The sequence below is a fragment of the Bufo gargarizans genome, chromosome 2 (assembly GCF_014858855.1).
Source record: "Bufo gargarizans isolate SCDJY-AF-19 chromosome 2, ASM1485885v1, whole genome shotgun sequence".
Taxonomy (NCBI): domain Eukaryota; kingdom Metazoa; phylum Chordata; class Amphibia; order Anura; family Bufonidae; genus Bufo; species Bufo gargarizans.
The window spans coordinates 492,762,418-492,772,352 of NC_058081.1; positions in this window are offsets into that span (position 1 = coordinate 492,762,418).

Sequence of the window (9,935 nt, forward strand, 5' to 3'; positions counted from 1 at the left end):
TGCCCACAAATTGTGAACGCCTTTTCAAGTCCGATATTAAACGCTGGGGTATTGATATGTTGAGGATCTCGGACTTAGACACATTTACCTTGGAATTGGAGATAAAACTAAACTCCTGCAGCAGTTTCTCAATCTCGGAGAGGCTAGAAGCAGGTTTCGAGATTAGGAAGAGTAGGTCATCCGCGAAGGCTAGGAATTTTAGCTGTCTATCCCTTACGGTGAAACCCTGAATTAGCTTGTGTTCTCTAACTGCCTGTAGCAATGTCTCCATAACTAGAACGAACAGGGTCGGCGAGAGAGGGCAACCCTGCCTCGTTCCATTGGATATTTCAAAGGGCTGGGATAATGTGCTATTGATATTAAGCCGCACATGAGGTGAGTTATATAACGTGAAAATCGCATGAATTAGTGGGTGTGGAAATGCAAACTTTTGAAGTGTCACTTCCATAAATGCCCATTTGGCTGTCAAACGCCTTCTCGGCATCAATGCCGAGAAGTGCCAACGCAATGTTAGATTTGCGGGCCACATGAATGGCATGGAACAAACGGGTTGTATTACTCTTCCCTTCCCTACCCTGTACAAATCCCGCTTGTTCAGGCCCCACTATGGTGGGGATAACAGCTCTAAGTCTATTAGCTAACAGCTTGGCCCATATCTTACAATCTTGGTTCAACAGGGAGATTGGCCTGTAACTTCAGCACTCCGCGGGGTCTTTTCCGTCTTTATGGATTAGGGTAATAAATGCTTCCTGAGTTTGCCTGGGCAGAAAACCCCCTGTAAGCAGGGCATTGCATACCTCGGTCAAGCATGGTATGATAATTGCTTGAAACGACTTAAAGTATTGTAGGGGAAAGCCATCAGGGCCTGGACTTTTCTTTGGGGAGAAGCTATACAGTATGTTTCTGACCTCTTCTTCCAAAACTGGAGCGATTGACTGGGATTAAGACTATAGACAGACAAGACACAAACAACAAGTAAGAATCTACAGCTAATAAATTTAATAAACAGATTCTAGTAAAGAAATACAATTACTTGACAAGGAGATATTATGGGCCGAGGCCCAGAGAAACAGATGTAAAAGGAGATGTAAAAAACGCACCTGGGACGACTGATAGCTCCCTTTCACTAAGGCCCAAATTTGAGAATGGGGACAGTGAAAGGGAGGAGGGTCGGGGTAGTCAGACAAGCCCAGACATGTCGTGCATCCCAGACCACCGATAAGATGACAACTACAGGGTTGCATATGCTAATGAGCCTTGATGCTTAAAGACATATAGGGTAGTAACCTGCAGTGTCACTGCTACAGCCTCTGTAATGCTTAACTATACCTAGGTCAGGATCTCCCGGTTAAGGATAAAAAAAGCAATTGGAGAAATAAATGGTTAAGGTATTCAACTAAACAAAAAAAAAGGTAACCTGCACCTATCACTAGCGCGTGTATGGGTGCGCTTGGATGACCATTACTGTCACTATAACACCATAACACAAAGCACCTAAGCGGCCCCTAAAGCCACCAAGGAACAAACTGGCTCGACTTGATGTGACTCAGTCCATTAGGTGATTGAGTGCGTTGACTTAGATGGTGTCTTCTTCGGATTTGACTGATGTCTTCTCCGCACCTCTTTCCATGGTTCCATCTTTGGGTGCTGTGGGAGATCCTGTTCCTCTACCAACGGCAGCCACTGGATTAACCTTTTTAAAAGGGACTGTTTTATTTAGAAAACGAGTTTTCAAATCCCTAATTAAAGACCTCCATCTGTATTGGTGGAGCGTGGCTGTAAAGATCTCCCTGTTCTCTGTGGGTATTTGTGTCTGTCCATTAGTCCACCACCAGCTTACCACCATTAGGCCATTGCATACTTTCTATACAGAATTTAGACCACGTGTTTGAAGCCAATTTCACACAAGCGCTTTCAGTCCAGGAAACAACACTCCATGTGACGGCTATATTTCCCAGACTGAACGCTGCTCCTCTAACTGATCTCATAGCATCCCCATGATTCATGTGTCCCTGCCTGATCGGGAGTCTACGGTACTGTAGTATAATGCCGTCAGTACAGTACAGTGTGAAATTAGCTTAAAGGGAATGAATCATCACAGATATTGGGGGAATATCGCCAGGATATGCCCCCAATGTGTGATAGGTGTGGATCCCAGCGGTTAGACCCAAATCTATCTTTACAACAGAGCCAAACAAAGCTGTCTCTGCTATTTCCATCAGCCCCTTAGAAGTGCTTACGCAGTCCGCTCTTCATTCAATTCTATGCGAATGCTGTAAATAGATGAGCGCGGCACTGGGTTATTGTCGGTGCTCCCATAGGAATGAATAAAGGGGTGCCGCGCAAGTGCGGTACGCCCTTATTCACTTCTAAAGATAAGTGCGGGTCCTAGAGGTACAACCCGCAGCTATCAGACATTGGGGGCTTATCCTAGTGATATGACCCCAATGTCTGAAATGATACAACCCCTTTAAAACGCGTGGTTAAAATTCTGTATTGGAAGTATGCAATGGCCTAGTGGTGGTAAGCTGGCCTTAGACAGCCCATGCACATCTGCATGAAAATCACCCTTATGCTCTAATTAAGAACCCACAACAGCTTGTTGATGGTTTCCTGTTTGCAGAAGCCACAAACTAAAACCATCCTGAAAGAATTGTGAGAACGGTAGCAAGATAAGGTGAAGAACAGTGATGGCCAGTTCGCATTGTTTGCCTGCGAACATATGCGGGCTGCCATATTTTTTCACAAGTCCGGCGAGGCACAGGTAAGCCCTTACCTGTGCCGCGAGCCGGTCTGAAAACAAATGCGGTCACCGGGAGCAGGCAGTTCCGAGAACAGCCCAATAAAGGCCCCCGGTGGCTGTTCTCGGAACTGCCTGCTCCCACTGACCGCACTTGTTTTCAGACCGTCTCGCGCACAGGCACAAGTAAGGGCTTACCTGTGTCTCGCCGGACTTGTGAAAAAAGATGGCAGCCCGCATATGTTCGCGGGCGAACAATGGGAACTGGCCATCACTGGTGAAGAACATTGCCGGTTACTGAATATAAAGCAATGGGTTGAGCTCTCCAGCAGTCATGGAACGCATTGCTCCACAGCAGCTGAGGAGTCATAAATCCTGGGATCTGTGAACATACTCCCCTTGTAGTCTCCTTGAGGTAGCCTGACTTGCTCATACTAATACATTTCCCCTCCCGAAATCCTTTTGCTTTAACATTTCTCTTTTAAAACCATTTTTACACATTTGTAGTAAAGTATTAGCAATTATCTGGCAGTGTAAAGGTGCGGCCGATTTCGCTCGTTCATCGGGTAATCGCATCTTTCATGCGGTCACCTAAATCATCATTTGTGGTTATGTATGAGGACGAGCAATGGCATTAGTGATCTCCCCTCCACTGACGAGCAGGCGCTTGCCGGGAAGGAACGCTACTTTCCTGACAATCGACTGATGAATTGTCCCCTTCTTTGATTTGCCTTTGAAGTGGTTTTCTGGGATTAAATTATTGATAACCTATAGCGGAAGAAAACCTTAGTGCACTGGAGCTACGCTTGAACATGCCGGCATGAGACGTTTCCGATTTGTTCCTACTGGTCAGCCTTCTCTTTCTCATGGAATGCTATTTTGTATTGCAGTTCTGGAGATTATAGTATTTTCTGAGCTGTGGGATATCGGATTAAGGCCTCATGCACACAAACGTATTTTCTTTCCGTGTTACTCTGTGTGTATTCCGTTTCCGTATTTCCATTCCGCATGTCCTATTATTGTCCGCATTACGGACAAGGATAGTACTGTTCTATTAGGGGCCAGCTGTTCTATTCCGCAAAATACGGAATGCACACGGACGTCATCCGTATTTTTTGCGGACCGCAGAATACATACGGTCGTGTGCATGAGGCCTAAAGGAATGTTACTGTTAAGCCAGATACACTTGTATGTGCTACCTGTCCATATTATCCATCCGTATTACATACCTGAACTCACCGCATCATCACTCTCTCATGGCAGGAGAGTAAGCAGACTTGTGGGGTCGAACATGTAAGTAATGTTTTTGGGGTTTTTTGGGTTGTTTTTTTTGGTATTTTATTTCATCATCTTTCCAGCTCTCAGACAACCCTTTTATAGCAAAATAACGCCAGAGGTAGGGTTACATAAATGTTTTTGTCTTTGCTGTTAGTACAGACCACCAAAATGACAACATGCATTTAAAGGGTTTGTTCACCCCTTGGGACCTTTTCTGCAGACCCAATTGCCCTGGGTTGTATAGCTATACCCCAATTGAGGTTTTCTGCCTTTGTATGATTATGGACTTTGTCCGAGATTTTTATATATCTATTGTGATAAAGTATTATTTTCATTTTATCGTTCTCTTTAGGCAGTGATTTTTTTTTCATATAGTGAGATGCCTACTTAATTGATCTTTCCCAGTGACCTTTTCTGCAGACCCTTCCATGGTGGGCGGACATGCAGGGGGAATCATACCTGATCCCCGCTGCTGCGTTCCTACTCCATCGCTTCCCCTTGGGTGCAGCACATCTCGGGTCTCCTCGCGTCAACACCCAGTTTGATGTGGGTCACTGGGCCGATGGAGCCAATGAGTGGCCAAAACAGTTGTGTGGACCAAACCAGATGTTAATGAGGGGGGAGATCCAAGATCTGTGGTGGGGGTTATAGAGCTAAACCCAGCAGCAGTAACTATGATTCACAATGTGGGTCTAGTCACGCTGGGGGCCTGCAGAAAAGGTCCCCAGGGATGGAAAATCCTGTTAAAGCTAGGTGGCACCTCTGTCAAGCCTTGACAATATGCTTCAGGTTCTTCCACATCAAACTCTATCAAATGGTGGGTTGTTTTATTTTATTTTTAATTTTTTTTCCAAAGCTTTATTGGAATGTCTAGTAAGATACACATACAGAGAATAATCTGTACAGTAAACAATATTAAGGAACCGTACAGGAACATTTACAAAAAGATAGTACATTTGATTCTACAATGAAATGTTTATTAACATATCTGAGAGATAGCGAATCAGATTGAAATCATACTTTAGGCTTTCTAAATTCTTCCCAATCCTTCCATTTAGCTTTAAACTTAGCGTGTGTACGGCTTTCCTAGGATGCTATTTCCTCAAATCTATATAAAGAATCAATCTTGTTAATCCAATGGTCAAATGAGGGAAGGTCTGATGATAACCAGTGTCGAGCTACTAATAATAGTTTTTTAAATAAAAAAGGAACTCTAGTGGCACCGTCGGGAGGAGACAGATGTAAGAGAGCTAATTGGTGAGATAACAACACAGAAGATCTGCATATCCCATTGCTTCTCTCAAAAATTTCAGACCACCATTTTTTTTAACTGGTGGGCAATTCCACCAGACGTGATAGAAAGCACCTTCCTCCTCCCCACAGCGCCAGCATGTGTCTGTCTTGGCCGTATCGTATCTACAAGTGATGTCAGGGGTCCTATACCACCTCGTGGGCACTTTGTAGCCGTTTTCCTGCATTCTCACACATCTTGAGGAGGTGTAAGGGCTTATGAGTATTCTGGATTGATCTTCACAGGTGAGAACGAGGTCTCCAGGTCTTTTTCCCTATGACCAATGAAAGAGGGTTTGGCATCAAGATAGGGGAACTAAGTTTTGTATATAGCTGTGATATCGGTTTACGTGTGTGTGTGGGGGGGGGGGGGGGGGTACTATTACTAATCAGACTTTCAAACCATGTGAGTGGTCTGAGTAATGTTTGTAAAGGAATGTGTTTAGATATGTAAGAATGCAGGAAGGAGACTAAGCTGGGGTATAAGCCCGCTCCAGGAAGTGTTAAAGTAAGGGAATGGCCATCTCTCAGTACCCCTTTCTCATCAAACATGGAGAGAACAGGTAACTCAGATTTACGTAGCGAGCTTGGGAGACTCTGTTTCAGCTCAATAGGAGCTAGGTCAATCAAGTCTCTCACCTGTATGAAGGGGGAGGGTAGTGGGAAACCCCATGCTGAGCAGTGGAACCACCTCCATGCGTCAGTAGTAGCTTTAATTGTTGGGCATGTGGTTTGTGTGGTGATAGGATTGTTTTGGATCCCAACCAGTAGGCCTCTATTTATTTTGTTTTTTTAAGTCGTATTCTGACATCTGGATGAGAACTTAAAAGAAGGCTGCGGGTTCATTATGCAGAGCAGCAGTATAAAACTAATACTACACCCTAAAGATGTACCAATTGGTGCTTTTCCTCAGTAGCAGCCCATATGGGTGGCGAACTACAGTTCCCATCTGGCATCTGCTCCAGACTGTAGTCCTCTCCCTGTCTGGCTGCTGAAGGACAAGTCTCCTCCCTTTTGTGTATTCCATATTGTCCTCCCTCACTGCTCAGCCTTTTATAATTGTTCCCAGTTACAGCCTCCTTGAACTCCTAGTGCTGGAACTGGGCATGCTCGACCAGCTATCTCAAGCTACAGGAAATGACCCTATGAACATCATATTGTGGGCCATTAAGGGTCCTATAAACTGTCCGATGTTCAGAAAGACAAGGGTCGATTAACCGCCTTCGGACCGCCTAACGCAGATGTGCGGTCCGGAGGCGGCATCGCTGCGCAGAGTCACGCATATACGCGTCATCTCACGAGATGCGAGATGACGCGCTATGCCGGCGCGCGCATGCGCAGTTCGGGCCGGCATTTCGTCAGGGAGTAAATCGTCATCAGCTTGCCAGCCAATGATCGTGGCTGGCAAGCTGATGATTTTTAAAAAATCCAATCAGAGCGCCAGATAACAGATCATATTAGTAAATATGATCTGTTATATGGCTGCCCTGCTCCTCTGCTGGTTCTTTTCGTCGGTTGGATCCAGCAGAGGAGCAGGCTACACAGTGAGTACCCACCAACACTACACATAGGTCCAGATCACCCCCCTGAACCCCAATTAACCCTTTGATCACCCCTTTGATCGCCCCTGTCAATCACTAGTGAAAGGAAAAAAGTGATCAGTGCAAACTGTCACTTTTTTTTCCCACTGGTATTGACCGTTAGGTTTTAGGTATAGTTTAGGCCCCTTGGTTAGGTAGTTTAGGGATCGGTTAGCGCCCAGCCCACCGCACCGCAGTCCATTATTCGCTGATTAGCGTATCGCTAATCAGCATTTGTACTTTTATAGTATCTGGAAGTGATCAAAACTGATCACGGTCAGATCTATAATTGTATTAGTGTCACTTTAGTTCTCCCTCCACCCAAAACGCAGTGTTTGCCCGATCAGGCCTGATCGCTCGCCAACACGTGCGCTCGCCCACACCCGCCCCACCGCAGTGACAAAAAAAAATTTTTTTTTGATCGCTGCACATTCACTTTACACACACTGCGGCGATAAAAAAATCAGTTTTGATATTTTTATCAACCGCAGCGGCCTCCGGTACTTCGCTAGCCTCCCCTTTGTAAGACAGGCTTGCTTTTTTTTCTTGGGTAGTCTCAGGGAATACCCCTAAATTTAGTTGCCCACATGTCTAACAGGGGGTATTCTTCTGAAGAGGCCTACAGGCTTCTGACCCAGTCGGATGAGGAATGGGAACCCTCATCTGATGAATCCAGCGGGTCAGAATACGAACCTGTAGAAAGCAGTGGCTCTCTGACCCAAAGTTCGGACGAGGAGGCTGAGGTCCCTGATAGCACCAGGCGTACCCGGCCCCGTGTCGCTAGACCGCAGGTTGCGCAGGATCCGCTTCAAGAGCAGCAGAGTGGGGCTGGTGCTGTCGGATTACGTGGTGAGGCATACACCAGCAGCCCAGCCCTTCCTGGACCTAGTACCAGCACTGCCGTACGACCTGGTGAAGTAGCGAGCACCAGAAGGGCAGTTGAAGCTGGTACGGTGGCACGTGCAGTAGTGACCCCGTCGCAGCCACCGCAAAGACGTGCCCGTAGAGCCCCTAGAATCCCAGAGGTGCTGGCAAACCCTGATTGGCAGTCCCCAACTTCAGCCGCACCTGTAGTTTTCCCTTTCACTGCCCAGTCTGGAGTTCGGGTTGAGACAGCTCAGATCGGTTCGGCCCTGGGATTTTTTGAGCTGTTCTTGACTGCGGAGCTCTTAGACATAGTTGTGGCCGAAACAAACAGGTATGCCACACAATTTATAACCGCTAACCCGGGAAGCTATTATGCCCAGCCTTTCCGGTGGAAACCAGTCCAAGTTTCCGAAATTAAAACTTTTCTGGGCCTCCTCCTCAACATGGGTCTAACTAAAAAGCATGAATTGCGGTCATATTGGTCCACGAACCCGATTCATCACATGCCCATGTTCTCTGCTGCTATGTCCAGGACACGATTTGAGACCATCCTGCGTTTCCTGCACTTTGTCCCAGAGGCCACCCTGCTTTTGACCGGCTCCACAAAATTCGGCCCCTCATAGACCATTTCAACCTGAAATTTGCAGATTTGTATACCCCAGAGCAAAACATCTGCGTAGACGAGTCCCTGATACATTTTACCGGGCGCCTTGGCTTCAAACAATACATCCCAAGCAAGCGCGCCCGGTATGGGGTCAAATTGTATAAGCTCTGTGAAAGGGCCACAGGCTATACCCACAAATTTCGGATCTATGAGGGAAAAGATCAGACCCTGGAGCCGGTCGGTTGCCCTGACTACCTGGGGAGCAGTGGGAAGACAGTTTGGGACTTGGTGTCACCCTTATTCGGCAAGGGGTACCATCTTTATGTGGACAATTTTTACACAAGTGTGGCCCTCTTTAGGCATTTGTTTCTAGAACGGATTGGCGCCTGTGGTACCGCACGAACTAGTCGCGCGGGCTTCCCCCAACGGCTCGTTAGCACCCGTCTTGCAAGAGGGCAGAGGGCCGCACTGTGTAACGAAGAACTGCTCGCGGTGAAATGGAGAGACAAGCGTGACGTTTACATGCTCTCCTCCATTCACGCAGACACGACAATACAAATTGATCGAGCAACCCGTGTAATTGAAAAGCCCCTCTCAGTCCACGACTATAACCTTCACATGGGAGGGGTGGACTTCAATGACCAGATGTTGTCTCCGTATTTAGTTTCCCGCAGAACCAGACGCTGGTATAAGAAGGTGTCTGTATATTTAATTCAATTGGCTCTGTATAATAGTTTTGTTCTCTACAGTAAGGCTGGGAGAACTGGATCCTTCCTCAAATTTCAGGAAGAGATCATCGAGAACCTCCTGTACCCAGGAGGTTCAGTGGCCCCATCCACCAGTGTAGTTAGCCGTCTACACGAGCGACATTTCCCCAATGTCGTTCCTGGTACCTCAACCCAACCGTCACCCCGAAAAAGATGTTGTGTCTGTAGCAGGAGTGGAATAAGGCATGACACCCGCTATTTCTGTCCTGACTGTCCTGACCACCCTGCCCTATGCTTTGGAGAGTGTTTCCGGAAGTACCACTCACAGGTACACTATTAGCATAGGGATCATCTCACCAGGACAGGCACACAGCGCTATTAAGGCCCATTCACTCACACAGCTGCTGCAAACATCTCCTTTCACATGGGACAAAGTGCATAACGCACTTCGCCACATCTTTGGGCGATTTGCGCTTTGCACATTGACCCATGGGGAAGAAAAGGTTTGTTCTATAAAGGTAAAAAAAAAAAAAAAAACACCAGTAAGCAAAAAGGTTAATGTTCAGTTAAAAAAGTTAAAGTTTATATGTTCTGTTGCAAAGTTAATAAAATTATTGCGTTGCGGCCTGGTTTTTTTTTTAATTTTTTTTTTACCTTCCAGGTGGACCAACCGATCGACCAGCTGCAGCACTGATGTGCATTCTGACAGAAGCATTGCGCTGCTGTCAGATTACACGCAAGTCGGTGTATGCGGAGCTGCAAGACGAGATTTCTACTCTGCAGTAACAGATACGTTTGCCAAGGCATACGAGCTGAGGAGGAGGCGGCGTTCCTATGCTTTGGCAAACACTTTGTATGTAAAAAAAAAA